A 12,860-nucleotide genomic window follows, 5' to 3' on the forward strand; every position below is an offset into this window, starting at 1 on the left:
TCAAATGCGAGTACCAGAGTTCTCAAGATGATGGATTAGTGTGAGGCAGCATTTCTCTTAGCTCAGCTACCCAGAGCTCAAACAACAGGAATAACACATCTCCCCAAGGTCTAAAGAGAAGATTCCTGATTCTGAAGGGCCTGTCTGCCTTAGCCTATCCAGAGACTGTTTTACTCATTAATAAGATACATATTAAATAACAAAAAACAAAAAACCCCAAAACCCTCTCCACTGGTTTGACACCCAGGATCTATCCTGAGACTGCAGGGCGACAGAGCCTAAGGGAACTGGAAACCCAGGTCCATGATTTTGCGCTTCACCCTATGAAAACAGATTAGATGCAGGAGAAAGCTGGGCTCTCCCCAGCTCCATGACCCCAGAGGCTCCTGGGGACTGAGGGACTAGTTACAGTGGGTAGAAGTCAGAAGGTTCGAAGAGGGTGTGAGGGCATTTTGCCTCCAGCTTGCCCAACCAGCCTGTCCAGCACCCACCAGGTTCCTGGGGCCCACCTCGGGCCAGTACTTGGCCAGGACCCAGTACAGCCTGGTCCTCTGCTCCCTCCCTTCCCAGTACAGCATCCACTACTCCCTGAGTCCAGTCCAGAACCCAATAGGTGCCTCCAGCTCTCCAGAGTCCCCAATCTCTCCTTGGCCCCTGACCAGGCCCATCACTTGCAGCTTTGTGGCCTGCCCACAGGTCACGGCACCCAGCCTTGATCCGCCCTGTTGCAGAACAGATGACAATAGCACCTGACTGCTGCAAAAGGAAGCTGAGAAACTTGAACTCCAATAGAAACAAACCGTTCAATTTTTCATCAAGATCTTTCTTTTCTCTTTTCTTTTTGCTCACATTTCTACTATTTTTGAAATCAACTATTTTTCATGCATCGGTTATGTGCCACCTGATGTTTTGGTCAAGAACGGACTGTGTCCTGAAATTGTACTTAAGGTGGCCCAGTAAGAATTTATCACCATTTGTGCTGTAACTGATACCACTTGGCAGGCAGCTTTACAATACAGTATCACTTAGTTTGGAGACTCACAGGAAATATCTAAAATGGGATGTCTGAATATTATATTTCAGTTTTGTTTTTCATTCTTTCATTTATACCTCTTTCTCTCTATTTTTAAACTTTAATTTTTTATCTTATATATATTTCTCTCATGTATCTGTTTCCCTTGATTTTCTCTTTTCCTGCTAAAAATCAACCTCAATTATTCCCTCTTTCACTCTTATAATTTTTTACTTCTATCCTCTCTCTTCCTTCCTCATAAACATCCCATCCTACACCACTCCTGTTCTTTCTTTGTCCACCATCTGAAATTGTAAACCCTTTTGCAAACTCACTGCTTTTATCATAGACAATAACTAAGCACATCATTTCTGTTTATTGGGACAAAACTGTAGGTGTCATAGGAGGGGCTATTTGGTTTATGACTATATATAGCATGAAAAAATAAGGGAACAAATCGTCCCAAACCAACCAAGATGCACCAACAATAGAGACCAATGACACCACAGTGGAAAAAAAATGTCAGAGAAGGAGTTTAGAATGTACATACTTGAACTGCTCTGTGAAGTAAAGGACCATGTAAGGAGTGAAATTGGAGAGAAAATTCAGGAGGTAAAAGAATACTTCAGTGAAGAGATAGAGATTCTGAAAAGAAACCAAGCAGGCAAAGACATCCATAGACCCAAGTTAAAAGATGGGAAAAAAAAACATATCACTCACATGGATTGACTAAACAAGCAATACCATAAACACTTTATCTTAATATCAGATATAATGGACTTTAAGCCAAAGTTACTCATAAGGACATTCCATACTGCTTAAGGGATTATATATCAGCAAGACATAACAATCATACATATTTATGCCCCAAACAATGGAGCATATACATACATCAAACAAATCCTTCTCAATTTCAAGAACCAAAAAGACCACAGTACAATAATCCTGGGTGACATTAATACACTTCTGTCACTACTGGATAGATCCTCCAAATAAAAACCACACACACAAAAAAACTACAGAACTAAATAATACAATCAATAATTTAGACTTAACAGATATTTATAGACTATTTCATCCATCAACACATGAATACACTTTCTTCTCAGCAGCACATGAATCCTCTAAGATAGACCATAACTTATGCCACAAAACAATTCTTAGCAAATACAGAGAGAGAGAGAGAGAGAGAGAGAGAGAGAGGGAGAGAGAGAGAGAGAGAGAGAGAGAGAGAGAGAGAGAGAGAGAGAGAGAATACTCTTCATACTATCAGATCATAGTGGAATGAAATTAGATATCAATGATAAAATTTTAAAAATAGAAGCTATTTTAAAGCCTGGAGACTAAATAATATGCTATTAAATAACAAATGGATAGCAGAAGAAATCAGGGATGAAATAAAAAATACTTAGAGGTAAATGAGAATATTGATACAATATATCAAAATCTCTGAGATACTGTGAAGGCAGTGCTAAGAGGAAAATTTATTGCATTAAGCTCATCCATTAAAATAATAGAAAGTCAATAAATAAATGACCTAACATTACATCTCAAAGCCCTAGAGAAAGAACAAATCAACACCAAAAGCAATAGAAGATAGGGAATAATTAAATACAGAGCTGAAATCAATGAAATTATAACAACAACAACAACAACAACAAACAACTCTGAATATTAACAAAAGTTGTTTCTTTGAAAAGATAAATAAAATTGATAAACTCTTAGCCATGCTAATGAAGAGAAAGAGAAAATTCAAATTACTAAAATTCATGCTGAAAAATGAAATATGAAAACAGACACTACTGAAATACAGAAGATAATCAGAAATTATTTAGAAAGTCTATACTCCAATAAAAAAAGAAAATCTTGTAACATCAACAAATTTCTTGAGACATATGACCTACTCAAACTGAATCAGTAGGTCATACACCCTTTAAACAGATCAATTTCAAACAACGAAATAAAAGATGCCATCAAAAGCCTACTAATTAAGAAAAGCCCAGGACCAGACAGATTCTTAGCGTAGTTTTACAAGACCTTCAAAGAAGAATTAACACCAGTATTCCTCAAATTATTCCATTAAATAGAAAAAGAGGAAACTATTCAACTCACTCTATGAAGCTAGTGATATCACCCTGATAACAAAATCAGACACCAAAACCAGGTAAGGACACATAAAGGAAAGAAAACTTTAGACCAATATCCCTGATGAACATAGATGCAAAAATTCTCAATAAAATTATGGCAAATTGCATTAAAAAACATATCAAAAAATTCAAATGAGGTTAATCCCAGAGATGGAAGGTTGGTTCAACCTATGGAAATCAATAAATGTAATGCATCACATCAGTAGACTCAAAGACAAGAATCAGATGATCATAACGATAAATGCAGAAAAAACATTTGACAAAATATAACACCCCTTTGTTCTCAAAACACTAGAAAAACTAGGGTCAGTAGAAGCATACCTCAATATTTTAAAAGCTACATATGCTAAACCCAAGGCCAACATCATTCTAAATGGAGAAAAATTGAAAGCATTTCCTCTAAGAACTGGAACAAGACAAGGATGACCTCTTTCACTACTTTTATTCAACATTGTCCTTGAAAGTCTGGCCAGAGCAATTACACAGAAGAAAGAAATTAAAGGGATAGGAATAGGAAACAAAGAACTCAAACTATCACTATTGGCCAATGACATGATTCCATATTTAGAATATTCAAAAAAATACACCAAAACACTTCTAGAACTAATAAATGAATTCAGCAAAGTAGCAGGATATAAAATCAACACTTATAAATCAAATGCACTTCTATATATCAGTGATGAGTCCACTGCAAAAGAAATTAGGAAAACCATTCCATTCACAATAGCCTAAAAAATATTTGGTAATCTAACAAAAGAGGTGAAAGACCTCTACAAAAAAAAATTACAGAACACTAAATAGAGAAATTGAAGAAGATGTTCAAAGACAGAAAGATCTCTCATGATCTCAGATAAGCAGAATTAACATTCTCCAAACTACCAAAAGCATTATACAGATTTAATGTAATCCCTATTAAAATCCCAATGACACTCTTCCTAAAACAAGAAAAAGCAATCGCAAAATTCATTTGGAAATATAATAGACCCAGAATAGCCAAAGCAATACTTAGCAAGAAGAGTGAAGCAGGAGGCATCACAATACTAGACCTTAAACTATAGTGTAGAGCCAAAGTAACAAAAGTGGTAGGGTATTGGTATCAAAACAGACACATAGACCAATGGTATAGAATAGAAGACAGAGACAACCCCACATATATACAGTTATCTCATACTAGACATAGGTATCAAAAACATACATTGGAGAAAAGATATCCTCTTCAATAAATGATGCTGGGAAAATTGAAAATCCATATGTAGCAAAATAAGATTAAACCCCTTTCTCTCACCCTGCACAAAAGTCAACTTGAAGTGGATCAAGGACTTAGATGCTAAAACAAGAGATCCTGTGCCTAATAGAAGAAAAAAGTAGGCCCAGATTGTCACCAGGTCAGTTTAGGAACTGACTTCCTTAACAAGACCCTAAAGCACAAGAGGTAAAATCAAGAATCAATAAGTGGTATGGAATCAAACTAAAAAGCTTCTTCACAGAAAAGGAAGCAATCAAAAATGTGAATAGAGAACCTACAGAATGGGACAAAATATTTACCACATGCACCTCAGATAGAGCATTAATATCCAGGGTATACAAAGAACTAAAAAAAAAAAAACCTTAACACCCCTAAATAAATAAATGGCCAACCCAATCAATAAATAGACTAAGGACCTGAATAGATACTTCACAGAAGAAATACAATTGATAAACAAACATATGGAAAAATGTTCCATATCTCTAGAAATTAGAGAAATGCAAATCAAAATTACACTGAGATTTCTTCTCACTCCAGTCAAAATGGCAATTATCAAGAACATAAGCAACAATTAATGTTGCTGAGGATGTGGGGGAAAAGGTACACTCATACATTGCTGGTGGGACTGCAAATTGGTGACCCACTATGGAAAGAGGTATAGAGATTCCTCAGAAAACTTGGATGAAACCACCATTTGAGCCAGTTATCCCACTCCTCAGCATATATCCAAAGGACTCACAATCAGCATACTACAGTGATGCAGCCGCATCAATGCTTATAGCAGCACAATTCACAATAGCTAACCTATGGAACCAACCTAGGTGCCCTTCAACAGATGAAAAGACAAAAGAAAGTGTGGTATATATACACAATAGAATACTACTCAACCTTAAGGAAGAATGAAATTATGGCATTTGCTGGTAAATGGATGGAGCTGGAGAATATCCTGCTAAGCAAAATAAGCTAAAACCAAAAATCCAAAGGCTGAATGTTGTCTCTGATATGTGGCTCCTAATTCACAATAAGGTTGGGCGTGGCTAGGGAAGAATAATGTTTGGATTAGACAGAGGGGGGAGTGAAGGGAGGCCAAGGGGTATGGAGGTAGGAAGGAATGTAGAATAAATTGGACATTATTACCCTATGTGCATATATGATTACATTACATGTGTTACTCTATATCATGTACAAGCAGAAGAATGAGAAGTTATACTCTATTTATGTATGATGTGTCAAAATGCATTCTACGGTCATGTATAACTAATTAGAATTTTTAAAAAGAATATATTCATTAAAAAAAAAAGAAAATCTAAACTCATGTTTGTTGTTGCTTATGTGTGGTCAGCATGGAAATGATGGCAGGAGTGAAACTGGAAGAAATGATCAGTTCTCAGTTTTCAGCAGATATTATCTGTTTTAATTTATAAAAGCTTGAAGGTATAGGTGGATTTTATTTCAATTATCATCAAAAACTGCAAGAACAGAACCTATGTAAGATATTTTGATCTCTTCTTTAGTTATAAGTATTCTGAAGCAATTTGGAAAACATTATAAATTAAGATGGTAACATTAAAACTTGCTTGATGAGGTGAAAAGAAGAGGTAGTTAGTTTTTCATTTAAAAATACCTTGCAGTTATGGATAAACATTGTTTTGTGTCAGGAAAATTTTTGTTCAAATAAAAGCTTTTTTGTTTAAACAGCTCACCACATGTTCCTTATTTATTAATTTCTAATATCTCTAGATATTTTGGAGGTAGCTAGTGTTCATGCTGGCATTTTACCCACTTGTTTACAATTGTCATACAACAGGAATCCGATGGTAAGTGACTGGAGGGAGAGTTAGGAATGATCTTCTGCTTCAGGGCTGTGGGAGAAGAGCATGCAATTCTGCAGTCTTCTCATTTCTGTTGTCCCCTCCTGAACTCTCCAAAATTCAGTTATCTCATTCAACCATGAAACTGGCTTTGTGAGCAGTAGAGAATTCTAGTTCAGAAGAAGGTCCTCCTTATTCTAGCCTGTTAGCTTCTGGTGTCCTTGACTCACATGAGCCTTATGTCCCCAAGGCAGTTCAGCATATCTAACCTGACACATTTCAAAGGATGCTTTGGTTTATTCCAAATTGTGGGTTCTTCCTGTCCAACTTCTTGTAAACTTTTCAAATCTCTTATTTCCTATTTTTATTTTTGTACATGCCCCAGAGGCTCAAAAAATTATATTTACCATTGCTAGAGTAGGCTAGGGAGTCTAGGCACACGACTGACCTTGGTTAAAGAATGTGTTTGCTTCACTTTTAGCTGTAGTTTAACTCAGAGAGAAACTCGATCTCAAATGTCCTCTGAGAGGGCATTTAAAAAAAAAAAAGAACATTTGATGTTTTTTGTTTTGTTTTGTTTTGTTTTAGATTTAAACAAAGGAATTTCTTGGTTTGAAAGAAAGACAAATAATTTCTTGGTTTGAAAGAAAGTACATCTGAGTGATGTACTTTCACACATGGAAGAGTTTGTTAGAACCGTGATCTGTGATTTTAAAATATTAAGATTAAAAATTAAATAATCAGGTCACTCACCTTTAAATAGAGTTTGTGAGGCCCAGGGTCTTAATCTGCAAATGATTGAGGAAATGATAGGTGTGCACAGTGAAGCGGGTTTCTATGATCATCCAAACAAGGTTCCTTTCCCTATTGCTAGCTAATACAAAGTAGCACTGTGTATCCCAGAGACCTAACGATAACCCAGGGCATTGCCAAAATAAACATTATGTTGAAACTTGGACTTTGTAAGTGAGTATTCCAGTCAGGACTTAACCCTGAAACCCTGAGCATGATATATCATACAGGGTCCTGGATATTCACATTCAAGATTATTGCAAAAACTTGCTACCACAGAAAAAAAGAAATCTTTGAAACTATTTTTAAAAACCTTACAGAATAATTGCTTTTCATTCCTTTCACCAATAGACATGTGACCATTTAATTAACACATGTATTGTTTTTTTATTGTAGCATACTTATTGAGATTTAACATTTGTTATTTGTAAACAATATGATTGCTTATGAAGAAAATTCACAAGAACTGAAAGACAAGCCTTAGAATTAATAAATGAATTTAGTTAGATTGCTGGATACAAGTTCATTAGAAAACATGTTTCTATACACCCACAGAAACAAATGTGAAATATAATTTCCACTGGAGAGATGCAAAGTCAGCAGCCAGTAGAATGAGTCTAAATGGGGCTGCTGATTAACCTGAGCCATGGGAAGGACTGAGAAATGAGATAGTGGTACGCCACTGCACAGGAAAAGCACAGGCAGAAAGAATGGAAGATCATATGGCAAAGTTTTTGACAGGGAGTACAAATGTCTGATCCAAATACTAGAACTGACCAGGAATCAACTGTGAATGTTGCATCTTTTCAATGATGTATTTGGTTTCCCCATCTTGGGTGCCAAGAATAATTAAATAATATATCCCGTTCATGAGGCCTTTCCTAGAGCAGGGGTTTGTAAACTATAAATCAGTGAGTCAAATCTAGCCTGCTGCCTGTTTTCGTAAATAATGTTATATTGGATTAAAATCTCACAATTAGTTATAGCCTATCTGCTTTTGGACCACAACAGAGTGGAATAGTTGCAACAGACACTGTATTTAGCCTGCAAGGCCTGAAATATTTACTAGCTGGTCCTATACAGAAAACGTTATTCTGGTCTGATAAATACAACCACAGTGTCCAGTTGGCTTTGGGAAGTAGGAGTTGTTTTACTTAGGACTAAAGAGTGGGCTTCAGGGCTAGGAATCAAATACTTGTATGCAACTGTGCTGAGTTCTGCCCCTGGGTGTGCAAAGAATATAAATGTTCTCTAAACAACGTTTGAATATGTGCTGCTGAGAAACAAGCATGCTATGAAGTTTTCCAGCTGAGCTGTTTCAGCAACCACAGGGCTTCTGTAGTGTTGGCTGGTGACATGGAATACTCTTTCAAACAAAATACCCTATAGTTTCATAACATGGAAATTTGCTGGTGACCAGCCAGTAGAAAACGGCTATAATTGTAAAGGAACAAAAGAGTGCAGAAGGATATTAGGGCCAGGACAGGGAAAGTTAAGATGGGGTAATTATCATTTTTCCAGAAGGAGAATATGGAGTCTGTTACAAGCCAGTATTCCTCTTCTAATGATGATAGAATCACATCCAAATGATATTTTCTGCCAAGAAAATAACACTAAATATAAGATAATAAACAGTGGAAGCTTCTGACTATCTGAAGGCCTTTTCACATGCTAAGTATTTGTATGTCAACTGTTCATTACAGCAAAAAATACTATCAGTTCTCATTAGAACCAAGGCTAATGACCCCATTTATTTCATAAACCCACAGAGTGTACTTTGTCAGTTGATAAGTGAATAGATAAAGTGAAATGGAAAATTTAAACCATTTCACTTCTGGCAATATATATACACACTGTGCATGCTGTCAAATATGGAGGAAATAGAATCTGCTTTGGACCTCAGGCTACCATGCTCTTTTTTCTTTATTATTAAAATTATTAGGGGTGTACTCTAAATAGAATAAATAAACTGCATTCAATGTCTTGCTATCTACTCCTCATTCAGTTCACTTTTTGCAATATGGGTTAAAAGTATAAGCAGCCTCCATGAACTCTCTTAATTATCACCATTGACTCCCTAATTGCTTAACTGAATGACAGCTTCTCAATTCACTACTGTCTTCCTAGACACTATATAAGGCTTGCAGTTATCTGCACACTGAGAAAACTCCTCTTTGGCTTCCACCTATGATTCTTTCCTTACACTCATGTGGGATTCTAACTTCAGTCTCTTTTCTTTAGTTAGTGATTTCATCTACTTCCATGGGTTAATGAATCACCTTTGTGTGGATTGTTTCTTAGTTTGCTGGTCTCAATTTTCTAATGCTTATTAATAATATCCAAACTGTATCACAGTGATTGTATCCTTTTCCCCCTATTTCTCCTCTCCTTTTAGATGCTAAATCTTGCTTATGTCTGAGTCGCTCTTGTTTATGCATTCCTCATCTTTGCTGCCCTACTACCATGTCTGTGACTCCAGCTCCACTCCAGCCCCTATGAACTCACACCTTGAAGATTGTACCAGAGGCTAAACTGCCATCTGAGCTTTGGACTCCTGCATCCCCTCCTAACCTACTTTTCCAGCTTATTCACTTTGTATATCACCTCTAAGTTGTTAAACCCTACTCAAAATCTCAATATTATTCTTTTAAGGAAGACACCAAATTAGTAACAGCATCCCAATATCAATTATTTGAAACCCTTAGAAATTTGGTCCTATGATAACTTCTTTAGACTTATTTTTTCTCCTTTCTTTTGCATACTCTACCATCTGGGAAAAAATCACATAACTTGTTGGTCCTCAAAATTGGCTATAGTTTCTCCTACCATTATATTTCTTTCTTAAATATTTTTCTTTTGTTTTTCCAATTTTTGAAATATTAGTGAATTGTATATCTTTTCTTCACATTCCATTCCAAAGGTTTCATTTTCAAACTTTTTTTTTATATTCCATAAGTGCTTTCACTCTTGAGATGAAATGCCATGTGATTCTTCCATCCTTGAAATTTATATAGCTCCTTTTGGGAGCACATTGAATATTGCCCAGTATTATTATCATTGCATATTGCCTATTATCTTTTACTCCATCTAATAGATTCAAAGTTCCTTAATGATCAGGCCAGAATAATATTAATTTTCATATTTGATGAACACAAAATTGTACAAATATTTATTGAATTGAGTTGTATAGACATAATGACTTTGTAGGAAAATTGTTGAATTCTACAATATGTCTAAACACATATACCCTTAGCCAACTTTTACCATGTTGGCTTGGCATAAGAGACAACAATCGTTTTGGCAGCAAACTATTTAAAGAATTATTTTTATTTGTATATCTGTTGAATTTTGAACAAAATGGTAATATTAGATGTAATAAATCCTTTGACAATTCATTGGAATAAAAAGAAAATAAACTTCTATGTAGGCTCTGTGTTAGTCTGCTTTCTGTTACTATAATAAAATAACTGAGGTAAATTATAATGAGAGATTTATTTTGGTTCAGAGTTTTGAATGTTCTAGTTTATGATCAATTAGTTCCATTGCCTTGGGTCTGTGGTGAAGCAGTAAATCATAGAAGGAGCATGTAGTGAAGCAAAACCAATCACATCACAAGATGGGGAGAAAGTAAAGGAAAAAACCACAATCCTTTCAAGGGCATAACCTCTCTGACCCAGTCAGTACCTCCTGAAAAATCCCACTCTGAACCACTCTATCATCTCATAGTAATGCTACCCTGGGGACCAAGATTTTCACACACAGGCCTTTAGGGGACCTCCCAGATCCAAAGAATAGCAGCCTCCTGTTTCAGAACTGATCTAACACAGACAGTAATTCAAATCTAGTTTGAGAATCAAAATAAGGCAAATCTATTCAAATTTTACCCCCGCTAGGATTTGAGAGAAACCTAGAAGAGATGCTACCTTAGAACCTTCTGGTAGAAGTAAGGTCAAATGGGTCTTATCTATACTCCAGGGTTAGCTTCCTCCCCCTCCCCCTCCCCCTCCCCCTCCCTCTCCCCTCCCCTCCCCCTCCCCTCCCCCTCTTCTTCTTCCTCTTCTTCCTCTTCTTCCTCCTCTTCCTCCTCTTCCTCCTCCTCCTCCTCCTCCTCCTCCTCCTCCTCCTCCCCTTCCCCTTCCCCTTCCCCTTCCCCTTCCCCTTCCCCTTCCCCTTCCCCTTCCCCTTCCCCTTCCCCTTCCCCTTCCCCTTCCCCTTCTTCTTCTTCTTCTTCTTCTTCTTCTTCTTCTTCTTCTTCTTCTTCTTTCTTCTTTCTTCTTCCTGAAGATTGAACTCAGGGGCACTTACCCACTGAACCACATACCCATCCCTTTTTTTCATTTTTTTTTTTTTTTTTTTTTTTTAGAGAAAGGGTCTCACTGATTTTCTTAGCACCTTGCCAAGTTGCTGGGGCTGGTTTGAACTCAGGATCCTCCTGTCTCAGCCACCTGAGCCACTGGGATTACAGGTGTATGCCACTGAGACTGGTCCTACTGTACTTCTTCATTTCCTATGTCTTATGCATCGTGAATATTGTTACCAAGATAATTTTCCTAAAGTTTCACTAGGTTGACAAGAGCAGTCTAATATCTAATATGAGTAGCACCTTATGGCTTTAAAAATGCCATAGGAGTAAGAGTCTCTTGATTTGTTCATTTAGTTAGTTCATAAATATTCACCCATCATGTGCTATGCATTATGCTAGCCCTAAATATTCAAAAATTAATAATTTTGGTTAGTTCTTTCAAGAACTTCATTTAAAAATGATAGTTCAATAGAAAAATAAAGCAAGAGGTTCTGAAAGTTTTCAAAAATCTATCACAGAAATTAAAACCTCTCTTGTACAACTGGACACTCGTTCCCTTGTTTTTAGGTGATATTCACTGTAATTACTACCATTATTATTGTCCAGAGGTTTGTATTCACTCATTCTTCAAACATTTACTACAAGGCACTGTTACAGGTCCTGATAAAAATAATGTAGAAAAAATTCTCCTTTTATGAAATTTATAATCTATTGGAGTGAGAGGACAGAAAATAAGAACATATCTAAGCCAATTATATGATGTTTTGGAAGCATTTCTTTAATATTTATTTAAATATTGTGCCTTTTTAAAACATAGGTTATTCTTTCTGCCTCTAGTTTCTCTTAGCCCTGTGCTTTCTTGGAGAAAAACTGTTCAGTGTGATCCCAGAAAATCTGACCCTACAGGATCTGCTTAGTTGTTTTCAGATCTCACAATTCTGTCCCTTCAACAAGGATGAGGAGTTTGGATTGGGTGTGGGTGGACTGTATTTTATGAGTGAGACTCACAGACTCTAGATAAACAGAATACAGAGCTTGATTAATCCACTTGCAAGGAGAGGCAGAAGGCCATTCTTCAGAGAGAAAGAATGAGATGGGACTTGAAGAAATGTATAGATTTGAGACCCAGGGTCCCCAGAGAATGCAAATGTCCCTCATATCCCTTATATCCCATCATTCCATGAGTGAAATTATCTTTTTTTTGCTTATAATATTTTTATTATAGTAGTGCTACTTTAAAACAAGTAATCCACAAATAAGTTTTGTGATTTAAAAAATATATATAAAAATAATTTCAGAAACATTCCAACACTTTCTCAACTGTATATAGCACTGTGCAACAGGAATGGATACTGCCCACTTCATCTAGACCATTTATCTGGGCTGATGTCAACCCTGAGCCCTGCAGACAATTACGTCAAGGGTGCACACAGCCTTCTCTCTACGAGTTTCATGCTGCCACCAGCAACTGCAGAAATTAATATGATAAATTAATATCTACTAAAAATGCTTTACCTCCTAGAGCAGTATGGAAAGAGGGAGCTAAAAA

General features: G+C 36.4%; 1 protein-coding gene across 1 annotated transcript in view; it reads right to left on the bottom strand.

The window, feature by feature from the left end:
- C6 (complement C6) overlaps nt 1-7,113 on the bottom strand; it is a 77,197-nt gene extending 70,084 nt beyond the window's left edge. Inside the window, exon 1 of the mRNA XM_078017909.1 lies at nt 6,970-7,113. The gene's annotated coding sequence lies outside the window, so the exon portion shown is untranslated. The remainder of the gene's footprint in view (nt 1-6,969) is intronic.
- Between the last annotated feature and the right edge of the window lie 5,747 nt (nt 7,114-12,860).

This window comes from Ictidomys tridecemlineatus, chromosome 1, assembly GCF_052094955.1.
Source record: "Ictidomys tridecemlineatus isolate mIctTri1 chromosome 1, mIctTri1.hap1, whole genome shotgun sequence".
In the NCBI taxonomy this organism is placed as follows: Eukaryota; Metazoa; Chordata; class Mammalia; order Rodentia; family Sciuridae; genus Ictidomys; species Ictidomys tridecemlineatus.